At 43.0% G+C, this 21,393-nt stretch overlaps 1 protein-coding gene across 26 annotated transcripts in view; it reads left to right on the top strand.

Annotated features, from left to right (window-relative positions):
• The window catches only part of LOC115198257 (receptor-type tyrosine-protein phosphatase delta), a 641,938-nt gene that overhangs the window by 336,499 nt on the left and 284,046 nt on the right, over nt 1-21,393 (top strand). For all 26 annotated transcript variants that reach the window (XM_029760069.1, XM_029760096.1, XM_029760088.1 and 23 more), the window contains one exon: nt 11,601-11,638. The gene's annotated coding sequence lies outside the window, so the exon portion shown is untranslated. The remainder of the gene's footprint in view (nt 1-11,600; nt 11,639-21,393) is intronic.

The following is a 21,393-nucleotide window of genomic DNA, read 5'->3' as shown; positions in this document are numbered from 1 at the left end:
GTGAAGTGATTCCTTCCTGGTTTGAAAGGAGAGAAGATTTGGCTTGTTAGTTCTGATTTGTTGCCACGTTACACCACTTGCTTATTTCCATGCTGCATTTTTATTAGCTTTTGTTTCTTATGCAGTCATTTTTATGCAGGAGGAAGACTGAAATTCAAAATGGCTAAAACTCTAAATTGAAGGAGGCATAGAGGTAATTTGCCAGCTAATGAAATGTCCACAATGGACACGTTCTTTTGGTTTATGCTGCATGTGTAACTTTGAAATTACTTTAATTGAAAAATGTATAACCTCTTGACTGCATGGTGTTTTGAATATAGTTCTGATGCAACCATATTTCACTATTTGTGTAATAAAAACATCACAAGACGGTGTCAAAATAACCTAGTTTTATTACAAAGACATCTCAGCTAGTTTAATACGCATACACTATGATCTTAACAGACCGTACATTGTTTTGTTTTTTATGTGTGAAATGTAGTGGATGGTGTCTTTCCACCACAATCCCAACATCTAATACTCTCATGTGTTTTCATTGTTTTGGCCTTTCGTGGGAATGGCTGATGGCAGGAATCAGACAGCATATATGCAGTTTCATAAGCTTAGCCAGGCAGAAAATAGACTGGTGGAGGGAGATGGGTTGGGGCTGATGGGGTGGTGTGGGGAGGTACTGTGGAAATAATGTGTCACTCACAAGGCAGAGAGACTGTTGCCAGACTGCAGCCGAGCCCTGACCCAGAACTGCAGTCATGATAAGCTTTAGCGTTTTTTACCTTCCACCATAATCAATAGCCGCTCTGGACCCACTGATCGTTTGAGGTAAGGTAACCAGAAAAAAAGGTGATGAACCGACCAGGGAATGGAATTTCTCCTGCATTCCGTAGCCTTTCGGGAGCCCACTTCGGGCCCTTTTCTATGTCCAAATGTTGATGTAAGTATTCCGAGTGGTTTCAGGCAGACTACAGTAAATATGTGGCCTTGAATGGGCTAAAAAGTCATTATTAAAACATATGGCTGGGGAAGCCGCTCTGAGCTAATGATGCTTTGCTATTACAGTGGGGCAGAGGAAGGTCATTCCATCCATTTACAGATATGTTCTAGGCAGAGACGCATTACTTGTCTTCTGTTTCCCCTACCGGTAAAAGAGAGTCTGGTGGGGCTCCTCACAGTATTCTCCTGAAAGGAAGTGAAAGGAAGTTCTCAAGCCAATATGGGGAGCATAAGAATTTGTTCTTAACTGACTTGCCTAGTTAAATAAAGGTTAAATAAATGTTAAAAAATAATAATCAAGTTGGCAGGTCTGTTAGGAAATGCCTTTAACACACCATCTGATAAGGGTATTTCTGTGCTGAGCCAGAAATACTGTAAATGGGGAGATGGGAAACTCCATTCGATATGTATTATTACACTGAGTGTACAAAACATTAGCAACATCTTCCTATAAATTGCTACCCCATTTTGCCCACAGAACAGCCTCAATTAGTCATGGCATGGACTACTGTACGATGTGTGGAAAGCGTTCCATAGGAATGCTGGCCCATGTTGACTCCAATGCATCCCACAGTTGTGTCAAGTTGGCTGGATGTCCTTTAGGTGGTGGACCATTCTTTATACACACAAAATGTTGAGCATGAAAAACACAGCAGCATTGCAGTTCTTGACACACTCATACCTACCATACCCCGTTCAAAGGCACTTCAATATTTTGTCTTGCCCCTTCACCCTCTGAATGGCACACACACACAATCCCATATCTCAGTTATTTCAAGGCTTAAAATCTTTCTTTAACCTGTATCCTCCCATTTATCTTCACCGATTTACCAAGTGACATCAATAAGGGATCATAGCTTTCACCTGGATTCACCTGGTCTGTCTATGTCATGGCAAACACTCTCTTTAATTTACAAATCTCATGACGTGACTATGAGATGTGGCTGTATCTAAGGGGGATTCTCATTTAGCTTAGCCTGCTAGCTAGCTACATTTCGTTAGCTAGCTAGTTAGCTAGCTAGCCAGCAATTGCTGTGAAGTCACTGAAATGATTTGAAATAGCGATTGAGGTAGCTATGTAATCTAACTCAACACTTAATTACTAGAAAGTAATTTAAATAACAATAAATAAAGGTTAACTTACTTGTTTGTGGGAATTTGATTTATGAACTCATCAAATATGTGCTTACTGCCCTACCGAAACACTGCTAAGCAAACAACATTGAATTTTAGGGCAATACACTAGGTTTTTTCCCAGAACTCAAAAGTCGTCCCCTGATGTGGTTTAAGTATTGTTGTGGACACAGAAAATCAAATTTTGTCTAATCTAATCTAATCTAATTTTTGAAAAACTGGTGGAACCCAGAAAAAAGTGAGAGAAATCGAAAACCTGGAAAAACAAAGCCATGAAAACGGAATTTGGTGAGAAAAAAAAAAGAATTAGGCAAAAAATGTATAAAGCCCGACCAACGTTTTTTGCTGTGCATGACTGCACTTTAGACTGCGTGTCATCCTGCAGCACAGCATTTTGGGGAAAGTTGAGGTCACGTCCAATATTGGCTATGCACTCGGGGGAAAGAGGTTGGGCCATCTTAGAAATGTTTTAAAGTAATATAATATAATATATACAATTTAGCAGATGCTTTTATTCAAAGCGACTTACAGTCACGCGTGCATAAATGTGTATGTATGGGTGGTCCTGACAATCGAACGCACTATCCTGGCATTGCAATGCTCTACTAAGATGCATGACAAGGTTATAAATGCTTTGTGAAGACTCAATTTAATATGATTCATAAAACCTTTATTAAGCGGTGCTTATGCCACATTTTATAAAGCACATGTTTTTGTCATATTTGACATTGTGGGTTATGTCACACGGTTATGCTACATTTATGAACCCTATATTGTCACAAACTTCGTCGTCTGAAGAGGAGAAATCATCGGACCAATATGCAGCGGTTATATTGCTCATCAGTTTTTTATTAGAAGGAAAAAACAAGGTGGTATGAGGGCCCGACGTCCACAGGTGGGGGTTGTGCTTACAGCCCAACACCGTGCAGGACGTTTGGCATTTGCCAGAGAACAAATGCTCTTCACAGATGAAAGCAGGTTCACACTGAGCACGTGACAGATGTGACAGAGTCTGGAGACGCCGTGGAGAACGTTCTGCTGCCTGCAACATCCTCCAGCATGACTGGTTTGGCGGTGGGTCAGTCATGGTGTGAGGTGGCATTTCTTTGGGGGGCCGCACAGCCCTCCATGTGCTCACCAGAGGTAGCCTGACTGCCATTAGGTACCGAGATGAGATCCTCAGACCTCTTGTGAGACCATATGCTGGTGCGGTTGGCCCTGGGTTCCTCCTAATGCAAGACAATGCTAGACCTCATGTGGCTGGAGTGTGTCAGCAGTTCCTGCAAGAGGAAGGCATTGATGCTATGGACTGGCCCGCCCGTTCCCCAGACCTGAATCCAATTGAGCACATCTGGGACATCATGTCTCGCTCCATCCACCAACGCCACGTTGCACCACAGACTGTCCAGGAGTTGGCGGATGCTTTAGTCCAGGTCTCCCTCAGGAGACCATCCGCCACCTCATCAGGAGCATGCCCAGGCATTGTAGGGAGGTCATACAGGCACGTGGAGGCCACACACACTACTGAGCCTCATTTTGACTTGTTTTAAGGACATTACATCAAAGTTGGTTCAGCCTGTAGTGTGGTTTTCCACTTTAATTTTGAGTGTGACTCCAAATCCAGACCTGGGTTGATAAATTGGATTTCCATTGATTATTTTTATGTGATTTTGTTGTCAGCACATTCAACTACGTAAAGAAAAAAGTATTTAATACGATTATTTCTTTCATTCAGATCTAGGATGTGTTGTTTAAGTGTTCCCTTTATTTTTTTGAGCAGTATATATATATATATATATATATATATATATATATATATATATATGATATTATGTATGTATGTATAAAACTAATATATGGGGGATTGGAAATTATGCAAAAAATTGCATTGATAGAAGCCACAATCTATTTGCAATATTAAAGCTGATCCACCCCCTAAAAAAAAGGGTTTTGACAAAAAATGCTGTATATCCATTGTTTTTCTGGAATGGAATGTTCGCTGTGTATTTTACAGACAGATCTCACATTACTGTATTAAATCAATCAAATTGTATTAGTCACATGCGCTGAATACAACAGCTGTAGACCTTACAGTGAAATGCTTACTTACGAGCCCCTAACAAACAATGCAGTTAAATTTTTTTTTACAAAATACGAATAAGAATTTGAAATAAAAGTAGCAAGTAATTAAGGAGCAGCAGTAAAACAACAATAGCAAGACTATGTACAGGGGGGTACCGGTACAGAGTCAATGTTCGGGGGCACCGGTTAGTCAAGGTAATAGAGGTAATATGTACATCTAGGTTATAAAAGTGACTATGCATAGATGATAACAACAGAGAGTAGCAGCGGTGTAAAATATGGGGGGGTGCAGTGCAAATAGTCTGGTTAGCCATTTGATTAGATGTTCAGGAGTCTTATGGCTTGGGGGTAGAAGCTGTTTAGAAGCCTCTTGGACCTAGACTTGGCGCTCCGGTACCACTTGCCTTGCGGTAGCAGAAAGAACAGTCTATGACTAGGGTGACTGGAGTCTTTAACAATTTTTAGGGCCTTCCTCTGACACCGTCTGGTATAGAGGTCCCCAATGATGTACTGGGCCGTACGCATTACCCTCTGTAGTGCCTTGCGGTCGGAGGCCAAACAGTTGCCATACCAAGCAGTGATGCAACCAGTCAAGATGCTCTCGATGGTGCAGCTGTAGAACCTTTTGAGGATCTGTGGACCCATGCCAAATCTTTTCAGTCTCCTGAGGGGGAATAGGTTTTGTCATGCCCTCTTCACGACTGTCTTGGTGTGCTTGGACCATGTTAGTTTGTTGGTGATGTGGACACCAAGGAACTTGAAGCTCTCAACCTGCTCCACTACAGCCCCGTTGATGAGAAGTTAGTTCTGTAATAAACATGTAATTATTAGTCAGATTTGACTGTGTAAAACCTGCAGTGCTACTTTTTTCTCTGAGAGTGAGGAGTACAGTATGTAGCGTTTTACAACAGGTGGGGAAGGCTCTATCAACAGTAGCTGTGATTCTACTCTAGACAAATTACTTCAAAACCATTAACTGCCTGAGCAGGGATCTGCAGGGATCCGTCCCCAATGCCAGAACCCTCCAGGCAATGTTCATCACTGGAGCTTGAATCCCCATCATGTTCATAGACCCAACCGTTCCTCTTCCAGTCTATGCAAAATAAGCATTTTCCCAGGTGTGAAGCCGTGCCATCAAGCCAACTGGATCCTCTGTCTGTATGGTCCCATGTGGCTATCAACAAATCCGATCCAAGACCTGTACCAGTGGGTGACAACACTATGGGGGTAAAAGCATCTGCGGATAGCAGGAGGGAACACAACACAATGGTTGTGACAGGTCCAGGAACAGCAGCTGAAGGCAGCTTGGCTTCTTTATCCTGTGCCAGTGCATGGACTGTAGAGCAATTTGGTAAACTGACAATCAATGATACTAAATGGATTCCATGGGGAGAAAAATTCCTCCTATTGTCAGTGTTCTGACATCATCTACTATGACCATAATAAACTATTGAGTCAGATTTGTATAAAATGCTAAGGAGACCAACCTTTATTTGAATAAGGGAAAATATTTTTAAAAATGAACGATCCTGTCATATATAATGACACCTTTGTCACAACATGATTCAACCTGACACAGACATCATGTAAAGTATAGGGTTGCAGATACTTAGACTAGAGACTGTGACATCATGTAAAGTATAGGGTTGTAGATACTGAGACTAGAGACTGTGACATCATGTAAAGTATAGGGTTGTAGATACTGAGACTAGAGACTGTGACATCATGTAAAGTATAGGGTTGTAGATACTGAGACTAGAGACTGTTATAGCTCTCAAAGACTAGCTTAGTCTATCAAACCCCATTAACAGACATACAGGGAAATACCCCACTGACTTCACTTGTCAATGCACTCAAACTACCAAACGATAGTCTAGAGTAAAGTATCCCCATTTGTTAAAATGCTACAACAGTAACACCAGCACTGTTTTCACATCCATGTCCTGGTTTGCTATTCAAGACAGGTGGAAAATGTCCACAGACATTTTATTCTTTCGAAAACAATACAACATGTGGACGGGACATCGGAGACAACATGGTCTGTACTGAAAAACGGTGCTGGTGGCCAGTTGTTGCATTTCACAATGCAGCAGCCCTGTCAGCCACCACTCTGTTTTGTTTGCGTTCAATGAAAGAAAATACCAGTTGGAGAGATTTAATCTCTCATTTGCAGCCACGCTGCGTCGTGGATATTTTCGACAAAGACATATGGAACGGCAAACTGCACAGCAGCAGGCAGCTCAACCTGGAACTCAGAAACACACACACACACACACACACACACACACACACACACACACACTGGCAAAGCAGGCAAAATCAGCGTGAGGCAAACGGCAAACCCCAGAAGAGGAAGTGAACAAGAGATATCTTTTGTCGGAGTGCACTAAAAGAGCAGCAAGCATTTCCCTTGTTTTGAAAACATTTGGATGACATCGGTTGCAAATATACCTGTACCTATTTCAGAATTTTGTCTTCACTTCTGGCATGAGCGGATTTTATCCTCTCTCCCCCAAAAAATTTGAGTTGCTTGGACATTTTTCATAGTGTATCACTAGTTAAAAAATAAAATGTATTCTCTTTGACTTAGTCTGTTTGGGTGAAAATAGTATTTCACCTTCAGTCCATTTGCAACAGGGGGGAAACCAACATGCCTTTCAAAGTTTGCTTGACTTGAGCAGATTCCCTGTCTGGCTCTCTGGCAGCTGGACTGATGGCCAGCCCGGTGGAATGGCAGCTGTTGGAGGCTTTTTAAATTGCACCCGGGTTGATTGGTGGTTGTCAGGAGGGCGCGGCCAGAGAATTCTTCTTCTTCTTAGAGAGAGAGAGAGAGAGAGAGAGAGAGAGAGAGAGAGAGAGAGAGAGAAGAATAGGGGTAAAGGGGAGGAGGTTGAGGGATGGCGTGATCGCCCACCAAAGGAAACTGACCCTGAGCCCAAGGTCCGTGGTTTTACAGATCCTCGAAATCGGGAATTAGTTTAGGCTTCACCGGTTTCAATCTCTGTCTCTCTCTGTCTCTCTCATTCTGCCTTTGGTGATGCTGTTGTGCAGCAGATGGGATTTTTAAGGAGGTCGTTACATGTGCAACTTTCATTATATGTAGATATTAAAGACATAAACTAGGATCTGCCGTAAAGCTGCAGCTGGATGGGTATTGTGTTTATTTAACACATTAGTCCAACCTGGTGTTGTGGTTCTGTTTAACGTGTTGCTCCCGATCTGACTTTAATAGATCCTGTATGGTTCTTTTTCAGTTTTACACAGTGTTGGTGTGAGTTCTATAGTCAATATCGTAGAATGTTCAGGATTGCTTGTGGGTTTTAGGTGGTGATGTGTTTGTAAATCCTTACTGTACCCCTTTCAGATTGATACTCTTAAGGAAATTGCTGTAGGCCAGTGTTGAATCTCAGAGACAGAGATGGTGTAAATACCATTTGACTATAATTTCAACCATGATCTGTCTGGAATTAAAATAGCATTGCACCGCATTTCTGACACTGCTGAATTAAACAGTGTGCCACACATCATCAAATTAAGTCAGTCAACCATGTATTCAGAAATAAAATGTGTTATTTTATTTGAACGGATATTGTAGCACATTCAGTCGACTTGTTGGTGTAGTATGATCCTGGAGGGTTTTTACTCAATGATATTCAGTAATGGCATTGCATATGGTGAATACTGAAAACCGTTCTATAGCAGAAAGGAAACCTTTGTGACTGTGGATGAGAGTAATTTCAGACTGGCACAGGTCTATTTCAGGGGAAGATACCTCTCTCACAGTGGCCAGTTTCATTTTCGTGGGGCTCCTGAAATTCAAGATGGTGCGCTGCCGTGCACACTCTCATAACATATCAGCACACAGGAAACAGATGGATTTCAACCCAATTTGTGTCTCAAAGCGGGCACCCTGCAGGGTCCTGATAGTGCCTCGGAGGCCCCATTCATGCAGAATTATTGGTTATAAATCATGGAGGGAGTCAGAATCTGACGGTTACCCCTCTCGCTGCCTGCTGATCACTACAATTAATCTGGAGCGACATTCCTTCTCGTCATGCCGCCACCAGTCCCAGAGATAGGGCCAGTTTTAGAGGAATTTATCAAACCTGTTGATTCAGTCTATTCCTTTCACACCCCACCCCTCCCCTATCGTATCACCTCCATGTTTCTGCAATCCAATTGGGGCTACTGTATGTACACAGTGCCTCCTCTGGCAAATGCTTACTGACCTTTCACAGACGGCAGCTAGTCATCAATCAAATTAGAGAGCATCTATTATCATCAGTAGGGGAGAGCAGATGGTTGGGTTGTTTTGAAATGGGCCTTTCTACCATTTTCAAGCAAACAGTAGCATTGCAGCTTGACTGATTTCCAAGAAGCAATTTGTATGAATGTATGCATATGTATCAATAATGAAGCGTAGTTTTCAATCACTCACTGAAACATTGCCTATAGAAGGGATCAAATGAAATTGTATTGGTCACATACACATATTTAGCAGATGTTATTGCAGGTATAGTGAAATGCTTGTTGATCATCATCTAGATTCAGCTGTGGGACGATTTCTTTTTGAGTGGATGGGCCGGAACATAATTATAAATAATTTGTAGACTGCAAAATGACTGCAAGAAGCCCATGAAGATATTTCACTAAAACATAATCATTTCAAACCTTGCTTACATTTGGATACGATCACAAGTCTCGCTATTATGCATGGGAATACTTGGGAACAGATTTCCGAAATTAAAATCACTTGGAGCTGATTTGCTGTCTTTTATGTCCAACAATAAAATTAAATAAAAAATAATAATTTGCTCAGAAAACTTGGGGGGGCAAAATAAAACCACCCACGGGGCCAAATTTGGGGGACCCTGGCCTATATGTATATTTTGTAGGACCAAACTATTCCTTTGCTGATGTAATTTGGTGTTTGTCCTGGTGTTTGTTGTGACATCTTCTGGAATGTTTCACTGACTAGGGGGACTATTGTGCCTGTGCTGTAATGGTCCAAAAAAGTACAGCAGAAGGCATTTCCATTGCCTCATTTGTAAAAGGGATACCTGCTGGACAAATGTGTCAGTATCAACCATTTTTTGCCCATGTAAAAAAACCAAGCACCAATTCCTTCAAACATTTCACCAGTTCAGCTGATATGAATATGGCAGTATTGTTACAGTGCCTTCAGAAAGTATTCACACCCCTTGTTACAACCTGAAGTTAAAATTGATTAAATAGATAATTTTGGGTTCACTGGCCTACACACATAATGTCAACTTGGAATTGTTTTTAGAATTTTTACAAATTAATAAAAAAGGAAAAGCTGAAATGTCTTGAGTCAATAAGTATTCAACCTCTTTGTTGTAGCAAGCCTAAATAAGTTCAGGAGTAAACATTTGCTTAACAAGTCACATAATACCTTGCATGGACTCATTCTGTATTTTAACAATAGTGGTTAACATGATATTTGAATAACTACAGTACCCCATCTCTATCCCCCACACATCTGTAAGGTCCCTCAGTCGAGCAGTGAATTTCAAACACAGATTCAACCACAAAGACCAGGGAGGGTTTCCAATGCCTCACAAAGAAGGGTACCTATTGGTAGATGGGTAAAAAAGTTATTAATTACACTTTGGATGGTGTATCAATACACCCAGTCACTACAAGATACGGGGGCAAATTGTTTGGGGCAAATCAAATAAAACACATTACTGAGTACCACTTTCCATATTTTCAAACATAGTGGTGGCTGCATCATGTTATGGGAATTCTTGTAATCGTTAAGGACTGGGGAGATTTTCTGGATAGAAAAGAAACGGAATGGAGCCAATCAGGCAAAATCCTAGGCGAAAACCTGGTTCAGTGTGCTTTCCACCAGACACTGGGAGATGGATTCACCTTTCAGCAGGACAATGATCTAAAACACAAGGCCAAATCTAGACTGGAGTTGCTTACCAAGAAGACAGTGAATGTTCCTGAGTGACCGAGTTACAGTTTTGACTTAAATCTACTTGAAAATCTATGGCAAGATGTGAAAATGCTTGTCTAGCAATGATCCAGAACCAATTTCACTGAGGTTGAAGAACTTGGAAAAGATTAATGGGCAAATGCTGAACAATCCAGTGGTGGAAAGCTCTTAGAGACTTACAACACGGGAGTGGCTTCTTGAATGGCCCAGCCAGAGCCCAGACTTGAACCAGATCGAACATCTCTGGAGAGACCTGAAAATAGCTGTGCAGCGACGCTCCCCATCCAACCTGACAGAGCTTAAGAGGATCTGCAGAGAAGAATGGGAGAAACTCTCCAAATACAGGTGTTCCAAGCTTGCAGTGTCATACCCAAGAAGACTCAAGGCTGTAATCACTGCCAAAAATGCTTCAACAAAGTACTGAGTAAAGGGTCTGAATACTTATGTAAATTATCCCCCCCCAAATAAGTTTTTGCTTTGTCATTGTGGGGTTTTGTGTGTAGATTGATGAGGGAAAAAAATATTTTTATCCCTTTTAGAATAAGGCTGTAACGTAATAAAATGTGAAAAAATCCAAGGGCCGGAATACTTTCCAAATCCACTGTATATCAAATGACCATTTCTCCTTAACGACTGTACAGTATGCATATAAACAAAGCTTAAATTCCAACCGTCGCCACTTTGACAGTAGCCATTCACATACAACACTTATAGCCTCCATACACTCTGCAATCATACGCTCCGGCCAAAATCAATTACGCTGGCAACAGCATAAAACCTCTACTTTATCTTTCGACTGGCCAGAAAGGTGGAAACTGAGAATACAGATTTCCTGTTTATTGGAAGAAGAACTAATTTTGTTTCTTCGACTGCAAGTGAACCGTGGATTAATGTAGGAGACCTTGAGTGGCACTATATGCACGCAATCAGTAGCAATGCACCCACGCCACAATCTCTGACCTTTTGAGTGGCGTCCACATTTTAATTAAGCAGTCGCTAAAATAAAAGCATCTCAGTGCCCAACACTCCTCTCTGAAACTACCCCACTCTCCCTTTGTAGAATTAACTTTTTTGCCCAGGGAAGTAAATGGGAGACAAACCACATCGGAGCAGTGATTGAATATCGCCGTGGGAAGTTCTTAACAAGGCGGAATTAGGAGGCGTAAATGCAGACACATATGCCTGCCAAATGTAATCTGCTCGTAATAAATGCTTTGCCCTTTATACTGTATGAAGCAACGGACACAAGTATTGGATTCTCAAAGTGTTAGTACAACTCACAATGTGTTTGGTTGATTATGATTAAGAAGTCGCGTAAGTTTCCATGTATGCCTTGTGTCATGAGACCAAGTTTCATATTCCCATTTAAACAGTAGAGGTTGATTGATTGATTTGTGATCTAATGTGTATTTCTTTTGCCTTACAGCTCTTGAATCATTGGGACAGTTGCTTGGGTGCTTGAAGGTAGGCTAGTGTGTTTTGTCGTGTTCGTGTTGATGTGATAGTGATCTCAAATGCAATTTGCAGATACACATCATGATGGTCCATAAGTCACATTGATTCCTACAGAAACGTCAACCTTTGGTTGACACTAAGTTCATTATAATGACTCATAGAGACTGACAAAGCTGGCATGTACATTGTCATGTGACAGTGAGTGAGGGTGTGTTTTTGTCAAGTCAAGTCAAATTGTCACATACACATGTTTAGCAGATGTTATTGTGGGTGTAGCGAATTGCTTGTGTTTCTAACTCTAACAGTGCTGTAATATCCAACAAGTAATATCTAATAATTTCACAGCAATACACACACATCTAAAGTAAAGGAATGGAATTAAGAATATATAAATATTTGGGCGAGCAATGTCAGAGCGGCATAGACTAAGGTACAGTAGAATAGGATAGAATACAGTATACATATATACATATGAGATGAGTGATGCAAAATATGTAAAGGTTATTAAAGTGACTAGTGTTCCATTATTAAAGTGGCCAGTGATTTGAAGTCTATGTATATAGGGCAGCAGCCTCTAATGTGCTAGTGATGGCCGTTTAACAGTCTGATGGCCTTGAGATAGAAGCTGTTTTTCAGTCTCTCGATCCCAGCTTTGATGCACCTGTACTGACCGCCTTCTGGATGATAGCGGGGTGAACAGGCAGTGGCTCAGGTGGTTGTTGTCCTTGAGTATTTTTTGGCCTTCCTGTGACATCGGGTGCTGTAGGTGTCCTGGAGGGTGGTCCTGGAGGGTGGTCCTGGTTGGACACACCGCACCACCCTCTGGAGAGCCCTGCGGTTGCAGGCGGTGCATTTTCCGTACCAGGCAGTGATACAGCCCGACAGGATGCTCTGAATTGTGCAATTGAACTTGACACTTTCCACCTTCTCCACTGCAGTCCCATCGATGTGGATAGGGGGGTGCTCCCTCTGCTGTTTTCTGAAGTCCTCGATCAGCTTCTTTGTTTCGTTGACGTTGGGTGAGAGGTTATTTTCACACTCCCAGGGCCCTCACATCCTCCTTGTAGGCTGTTTCGTCATTGTTGGTGATCAGGCCTACTGCTGTTGTTTCATCTGCAAACTTGATGATTGAGTTGGAGGTGTGCGTGGCTCGCACTCATGTGTGAACAGGGAGTACATGAGGGGGCTGAGCACTCATCCTTGTGGGGCCCCTGTGTTGAGAATCAGTGAAGTGGAGGTGGGGGCAGCCCGTCAGGAAGTCCAGGACCCAGTTGCACAGGGTGGGGTTCAGACCCAGGGCCTCAAGCTTAATGATGAGCTTAGGGGTACTATGGTGTTGAATGCTATAGTTAATGATCAGCATTCTTACAAAGGTATTCCTCTTGTCCAGATGGGATAGGGCAGTGTGCAGTGTGATGGCGATTGCATCATTTGTGGATATATTGGGCCGGTAAGCAAATTGAAGTGGGTCTAGTGTGTCAGGTAAGGTAGAGGTGATATGATCCTTGACTTGTCTCTCAAAGCACTTCATGATGACAGAAGTGAGTGCTACGGGGCAATAGTCATTTAGTTCAGTTACCTTTGCTTTCTTGGATACAGGAACAATGGTCGACATCTTGAAGCATGTGGGGACAGCAGACTGTGATAGGGAGAGATTGAATATGTCTGTAAACACTACAGCCAGGTGGTCTGCGCATCCTCTGAGGATGTGGCTAGGGATGCTGTCTGGGCCGGCAGTCTTGCGAGGGTTAACGTGCTTAAGTGTCTTAGTCACGTCGGCCATGGAGAAGGAGAGCCCACAGTCCTTGGTAGCGGGCCGTGTCGGTGGCCTTGTGTTGTCCTGAAAGTGGGCAAAGGTGTTTAGCTTGCCCGGAAGCAAAACGTGACGTGGCTGGTTTTCCCTTTGTAGTCGGTGATTGTCTGTGACCCTTATGTCTGAGCCATTGAATTGTGACTCCACTTTGTCTCTATACTGACGTTTTGCCTATTTAATTGCCTTACGGAGGGAATAACTACACTGTTTGTATTCGGCCGTATTCCCAGTCACCTTGCCATGGTTAAATGTCATGGTTCGAGCTTTCAGTTTTGTGCGAATGCTGCCATCTGTTCACTTTTTCTGGTTAGGGTAGGTTTTAATAGTCATAGTTGGTACAACATCTCCTATACACTTCTTGATAAACTCAGTCACCGTATTAGTGTATTCGTCAATATTATTCTCGGTGGCTACTCGGAACATATCCCAGTCCGCGTGTTCAAAACAATCTTGAAGTGTGTATTCTGATTGGTCAGACTAGCGTTGAATAGCACGGGTACTTGTTGTTTGAGTTTCTGCCTATAGGAAGGGCAGTGTAAAATGGAGTCGTGATCAGATTTGTTGAAGGGAGGGCGGGGGAGTGTTTTAGCAGCGCAATGTGTTGATGGAACTTCGGTAACATTTTCCTCAAATTTGCTTTGTTAAAATCCCCAGCTACAATAAATGCGGCCTCAGGATATGTGGTTTCCAGTTTGCATAAAGTCCAGTGAGGTTTCTTTGAGGGTCGTCATGGTATCGGCTTGAGGTGGAATACACACGGCTGTGACTATAACCGAAGAGAATTCTCTTGGGAGGTAATATTGTCGGCATTTGATTGTGAGGTTTTCTAGGTCAGGTGAACAAAAGGACTTGACTTGATTGTTATCACAATCACACCATGAGTAGTTAATCATGAAACATACACCCCTGCCCTTCTTCTTCCTGGAGAGATATTTATTCCTGTCTGCGCGATGAACTGAGAACCCAAATGGCTGTACGGACTCAGACTGTATATCCCGAGAGAGCCATGTTTCCGTGAAACAGAGTATGTTACAGTCCCTAATGTCTCTCTGGAAGGAAATCCTCGCCCTGAGCTCATCAACTTTATTATCCAGAGACTGAACATTGGAGAGTAATATACTCGGAAGCGGTGGGTGGTGTGCGCGCCTCCTGAGTCAGACTAGTAGTCCACTCCGAATACCTCTCTTACGCCGGCGGTGTTTTGGATCGGTCTCTGGAACCAGTTCAATTGCCCTGGGGGGTATGAATAAAGGATCTGATTTGGGAAAGTTGTATTCCTGGTCGTAATGCTGGTAATGCTGGTGACTTACCTCCATATCCAAAAGTTCTTCCCATCTGTATGTAATAACACCAAAAAATATTCTGGGCTAATAATATAAGAAATTACTCATAAAAAAACTAAATACTGCAAAGTTTCCTAAGCGCTAGAAGCACGGCAGCCCTCTCTGTTGGCGCCATTTTTTGTGTTTGTGTGTGTCTGTGTGTGTGGCAAGGGGGCTGTGTGTGTATGTCTATCTGTATGTGAGAGTGAGGCGGGGGGTATGGCTGTGTGTTTGACATAGTGACATCACAATCTCTGCTCCAGTGTAGCTAGGTCCCACTGTAACATGTTGGTCCTGACCAGTGTTACATCAAATCGTTCGGATGATGCAGTGCAAGAATAGCTCTGAGTAATAACACATTTTCAACCCCCATCATATCCCAGCTGTTTTTCTACAATGGAGGCATATAGTGCCATTTTACAGTAGCTGAGTAATAACACATTTTCAACCAGCATCATATCCCAGCTGTTTTTGTACAATGGAAGCATATCGTACCATTTTACAGTAGCTGAGTAATAACACATTTTCAACCAGCATCATATCCCAGCTGTTTTTGTACAATGGAAGCATATCGTACCATTTTACAGTAGCTGAGTAATAACACATTTTCAACCACCATCATATCCCAGCTGTTTTTCTACAATGGAAGCATATCGTACCATTATACAGTAGCTGCCTTTTTTTTATTAACTTGAATTGTCTGTGGACTGCATTTGTGCTGGCACAGGCAGAATAGAAGTCTTGGAGAGAGAAAGAATCAGAGAAAACAGAGAGAGAAAGCCCACTTCTCTATTCTCCATACTATTTAATTATAATTGTGCGAGAGATCGGCGTGCCGCTTTAGCAGTCGCTGAGTTCTGCCCAGCCAATAAGAACTTGCGCTCAGCTGCATCTGACAGTGATAAATGACGCCACGGCCATCTCCCTCATCCCATCGTCCCTTTTAGCAGCTGAGCAGTGCATTATGGGAATGCACCGAGGCTTGCGCGGCCTTGGAATGGGACTTCGGGCCGTTCATTAAAAACACGGATTCACATGGTGACACGTGTGTGTGCTCGGAGTGTGTGTGTGTGTGATTTAGGAGCTTCTCAACATGAATCAATGATTTTATTTTATTTTATTTTATTTATTTCACCTTTATTTAACCAGGTAGGCAAGTTGAGAACAAGTTCTCATTTACAATTGCGACCTGGCCAAGATAAAGCTAAGCAGTTCGACACATACAACAACACAGAGTTACACATGGAGTAAAACAAACATACAGTCAATAATACAGTAGAAAAATAAGTCTATATACAATGTGAGCAAATGAGGTGAGATAAGGGAGGTAAAGGCAAAAAAGGCCATGGTGGCAAAGTAAATACAATATAGCAAGTAAAACACTGGAATGGTAGATTTGTAGTGGAAGAAAGTGCAAAGTAGAAATAGAAATAATGGGGTGCAAAGGAGCAAAATAAATAAATAAATACAGTAGGGGAAGAGGTAGTTGTTTGGGCTAAATTATAGATGGGCTATGTACAGGTGCAGTGATCAGTGAGCTGCTCTGACAGCTGGTGCTTAAAGCTAGTGAGGGAGATGTGTTTCCAGTTTCCGAGATTTTTGTAGTTCATTCCAGTCATTGGCAGCAGAGAACTGGAAGGAGAGGCGGCCAAAGGAGGAATTGGCTTTGGGGGTGACCAGAGAGATATACCTGCTGGAGCACGTGCTACAGGTGGGTGCTGCTATGGTGACCAGTGAGCTGAGATAAGGGGGCACTTTACCTAGAAAGGGTCTTGTAAATGACCTGGAGCCAGTGGGTTTGGCGACGAGTATGAAGCGAGGGCCAGCCAACGAGAGCGTACAGGTCGCAGTGGTGGGTAGTATATGGGGCTTTGGTGACAAAAACAGATGGCACTGTGATAGACTACATCCAATTTATTGAGTAGGGTATTGGAGGCTATTTTGTAAATGACATCGCCGAAGTCGAGGATCGGTAGGATGGTCAGTTTTATGAGGGTATGTTTGGCAGCATGAGTGAAGGATGCTTTGTTGTGAAATAGGAAGCCAATTCTAGATTTAACTTTGAATTGGAGATGTTTGATGTGAGTCTGGAAGGAGAGTTTACAGTCTAACCAGACACCTAGGTATTTGTAGTTGTCCACATATTCTAAGTCAGAACTGTCCAGAGTAGTGATGCTGGACGGGCAGACAGGTGCAGGCAGCGATCGGTTGAAGAGCATGCATTTCGTTTTGTATTTAAGAGCAGTTGGGAGGCCACAGAAGGAGAGTTGTATGGCATTGAAGCTCGTCTGGAGGGTTGTTAACACAGTGTCCAAAGAAGGGCCAGAAGTATACAGAATGGTGTCGTCTGCGTAAAGGTGGATCAGACTCACCAGCAGCAAGAGCGACATCATTGATGTATACAGAGAAAAGAGTTGGCCCAAGAATTGAACCCTGTGGCACCCCCATAGAGACTGCCAGAGGCCCGGACAACAGGCCATCCGATTTGACACATTGAACTCTATCAGAGAAGTAGTTGGTGGACCAGGCGAGGCAATCATTTTAGAAACCAAGGCTATTGAGTCTGCCGATGAGGATGTGGTGATTGACAGCGTCGAAAGCCTTGGCCAGGTCAATGAATACGGCTGCACAGTATTGTTTCTAATCGATGGCGGTTACGATATCGTTTAGGACCTTGAGCGTGGCTGAGGTGCACCCATGACCAACTCTGATACCAGACTGCATAGTGGAGAAGGTGCGGTTGGATTCGAAATGGTCGGTAATCTGTTTGTTGACTTGACTTCCGAAGACCTTAGAAAGGCAGGGTAGGATAGATATAGGTCTGTAGCAGATTGGGTCAAGAGTGTCCCCCCCTTTGAAGAGGGGGATGACCGCAGCTGCTTTCTAATCTTTGGGAATCTCAGACGACATGAAAGAGCGGTTGAACAGGATAGTAATAGGGGTTGCAACAATTCCGGCAGATAATTTTAGAAAGAAAGGGTCCAGATTGTCTAGCCCGGCTGATTTGTAGGGGTCCAGATTTTGCAGCTCTTTCAGAACATCAGCTGACTGAATTTGGGAGAAGGAGAAATGGGGAAGGCTTGGGCGAGTAGCTGTGGGGGGAGCAGTGCTGTTGACCGCGGTAGGGGTAGCCAGGTGGAAAGCATGGCCAGCCGTAGAAAAATGCTTATTGAAATTCTCAATTATAGTGGATTTATTGGTGGTGACAGAGTTTCCTATCCTCAGTGCAGTGGGCAGCTGGGAGGTGTTCTTATTCTACAGTGTCCCAGAACCTTTTTGAGTTTGAGTTGCAGGAAGCAAATTTCTGCTTGAAAAAGCTAGCCTTGGCTTTTCTAACTGCCTGTGTATATTGGTTTCTAACTTCCCTGAAAAGTTGCATATCACGGGGGCTGTTCGATGCTAATGCAGAACGCCATAGGATGTTTTTGTGTTGGTTAAGGGCAGTCAGGTCTGGAGAGAACCAAGGGCTGTATCTGTTCCTGGTTCTAAATTTCTTGAATGGGGCATGCTTATTTAAGATTAAAAAAAATAACCAGGCATCCTCTACTGACGGGATGAGGTCAATATCCTTCCAGGATACCTGGGCCAGGTCTATTAGAAAGGCCTGCTCACTGAAGTGTTTCAGGGAGCGTTTGAAAGTGATAAGTGGAGGTCGTTTGACCGCTGACCCATTACGGATGCAGGCAATGAGGCAGTGATCGCTGAGATCTTGGTTGAAAACAGCAGAGGTGTATTTAGAGGGCAAGTTGGTTAGGATGATATCTATGAGGGTGCCCGTGTTTACGGCTTTGGGGTGGAACGTGGTAGGTTCATTGATAATATGTGTGAGATTGAGGGCATTGAGCTTAGATTGTAGGATGGATGGGGTGTTAAGCATGTCCCAGTTTAGGTCACCTTGCAGCACGAGCTCTGAAGATAGATGGGGGGCAATCAGTTCACATATGGTGTCCAGAGCACAGCTGGGGGCAGAGGATGGTCTATAGCAAGTGGCAATGGTGAGAGACTTGTTTTTAGAGAGTTGGATTTTTAAAAGTAGAAGTTCAAATTGTTTGGTACAGACCTGGATAGTAGGACAGAACTCTGCAGGCTATCTCTGCAGTAGATTGCAACACTGCCCCCTTTGGCCGTTCTATCTTGTCTGAAAATGTTGTAGTTAGGGTTGAAGATTTCAGAGTTTTTGGAGGTCTTCCTAAGCCAGGATTCAGACACGGCTAGGACATACGGGTTGGCAGAGTGTGCTAAAGCAGTGAATAAAACAAACTTAGGGAGGAGGCTTCTAATGTTAACATGTATGAAACCAAGGCTATTACGGTTACAGAAGTCATCAAAAGAGAGCGCCTGGGGAATAGGAGTGGAGCTAGGCACTGCAGGGCCTGGTTTCACCTGTACATCGCCAGAGGAACAGAGGAGGAGTAGGAAAAGGGTACGGCTAAAAGCTATGAGGATTGGTCGTCTATGACGTCCAGAACAGAGAGTAAAAGGAGCAGGTTTCTGTGGCGATAAAATAGCTTCAAGGTATAATGTACAGACAAAGGTATTGTAGGATGTGAATACAGTGGAGGTAAACCTAGGCATTGAGTGATGCTGAGAGAGATATTGTCTCTAGAAACATCATTGAAACCAGGTGATGTCATCACATGTGTGGGTGGAGGAACTGAAAGGTTGGGTAAGGTATAATGAGCAGGGCTAGAGGCTCTACAGTGAAATAAGCCAATAAACACTAACCAGAACAGCAATGGACAAGGCATATTGACATTAAGGAGAGGCATACTTAGCCGAGTGATCATAAGGGTCCAGTGAGATTCAGACAGCTAGCCAGGCCATAGGTAGCAAGCTTGCAGAAGATGGAGGGAGGTCTGTTTTTAGCCACCTCGTGCGTTTCCGTCTGTAGATTAGTGGGGTTCCGTGTGGTAGAGGGGACCAATCCAATTGGCAAAATAGTTATAGTTATAGTGGCCCAAGAAAATTAGCAGCCGATAAGACAGCTAACGATTAGCAGGCCGCAGATGGGCGTTCAGGTTACTTCGCGACAGAGGGGCCAGTTGGATAACTCCCTCGGGCAGATAACGTCGGTAGTCCAGTCGTGAAGGCCTGGTGGGGCTCCGCATCGGCAATAAAACGGGTCCAGATAGGTGATTGTAGCCCAGGAGTGGCTGATGGAACTCTTAAGCTGGCTAGCTCCAGAATAATTGATGTTGCTCTGGGACCGACGTTAGCCAATAGTCACTCGGATAGCAGCTAGCTAGCTGCAAGATCCAGGTGTAAATGTCCAAAGCTTGTGATAGAAATCCGGGGATATGGAGAGACAAATAGGTTCGGTATGCTCTGGTCTGAGTCGCGTTGTACAAAACTGGTGATAGCTTTTTGAGCTAAGGGATAGCTGATGACCGCCAACCGTGGTTAGCTGAATACTAACGCTAGCTTCTGGCTAGCTTCTGGCTAGCTTCTGTTGTGGATTTCAGATTTGAAGTGAATATTTTTTTATTTATTTTTTATTTGGTGAGGCGGGTTGCAGGAGAGTGTTTTGAAGTTGAGTTTTTAGAAAAAAAATATATAAAAAGATATGCGAAGAAAGATATATATAAATATATATAAATATGTAAATATATATATACACGGGACAAGACAAAGACAAAGGACGTCTGACTGCTATGCCATCTTCGAACAATGATCTCCTTCAAACCAAATAGACATGCAAGTCAATTCACATCCATCCACATCCAAATTGTGAGAACCTGTGGTTATAGATAGTGGGCCTTTGGATGTGTGCCAGTTTCCGTTTGACTTCTGCTACACCACAATATCATGTCATTTGGTTTACCATGACATTTTGTCAGTCAGACAATCCATGTATTATTGGTTTCCTGCTGATGTTGAACGGAAGGTAACCCCCTTAATAATGTGGTGAATAACCCACTGAGCTTCCATTGAACCCCTGTGAAAGATGCAACAGTAAACATTAGAAGCTCTGCTGTGGTGGAAATCTCAAGTTAGCAGCCGCAAAATAACTGCTGCTATTTTAATATCAGATAAAGAGTATCATACCATAGCCTTGTTATTATTGATCTTACTTAATGCTCTTTTCAAAATGAAATGGAAGATATAATGTAACATTTTATTTGGATATTCAGACTGAATTCAACTAGATGGATAAGTGACATAGTTCTGTAATATACAAACATTAAAGACACCTTCCTAATACTGAGTTGCACCCCACCCTTCTTCCCTCAGAATAGCCTCAATTTGTTTGGCATGGGCTCTACAAGGTGTGGAAAGCGTTCCACAGGGATGCTGGCCCATGTTGACTCCAATGCTTCCTACGGTTGTGTCAAGTTGGCTGGATGTCCATTGAGTGGTGGACCATTCTTGATACATACAGGAAACTGTTGAGCGTGAAAAACCCAGCAGCATTGCTGTTCTTGACACAAACTGGTGAGCCTGGCACCTACTACTATACACCGTTAAACGGCACTAAAATATTTTGTCTTGCCCATTCACCCTCTGAATGGCACACATACCCAATCCATGTCTCAACTGTCTCCAGACTTAAAAATCATTCTTTATCCTGTCTCCACCCCTTCATCTACACTGATTTTGAAGTGGATTTAACAAGTGACTTCACAATAAGG

The sequence above is a fragment of the Salmo trutta genome, chromosome 8, assembly GCF_901001165.1.
Source record: "Salmo trutta chromosome 8, fSalTru1.1, whole genome shotgun sequence".
Taxonomy (NCBI): domain Eukaryota; kingdom Metazoa; phylum Chordata; class Actinopteri; order Salmoniformes; family Salmonidae; genus Salmo; species Salmo trutta.
Note: the sequence above shows the minus strand (reverse complement) of the source record. Positions and strands in the feature narration are given on the sequence as shown.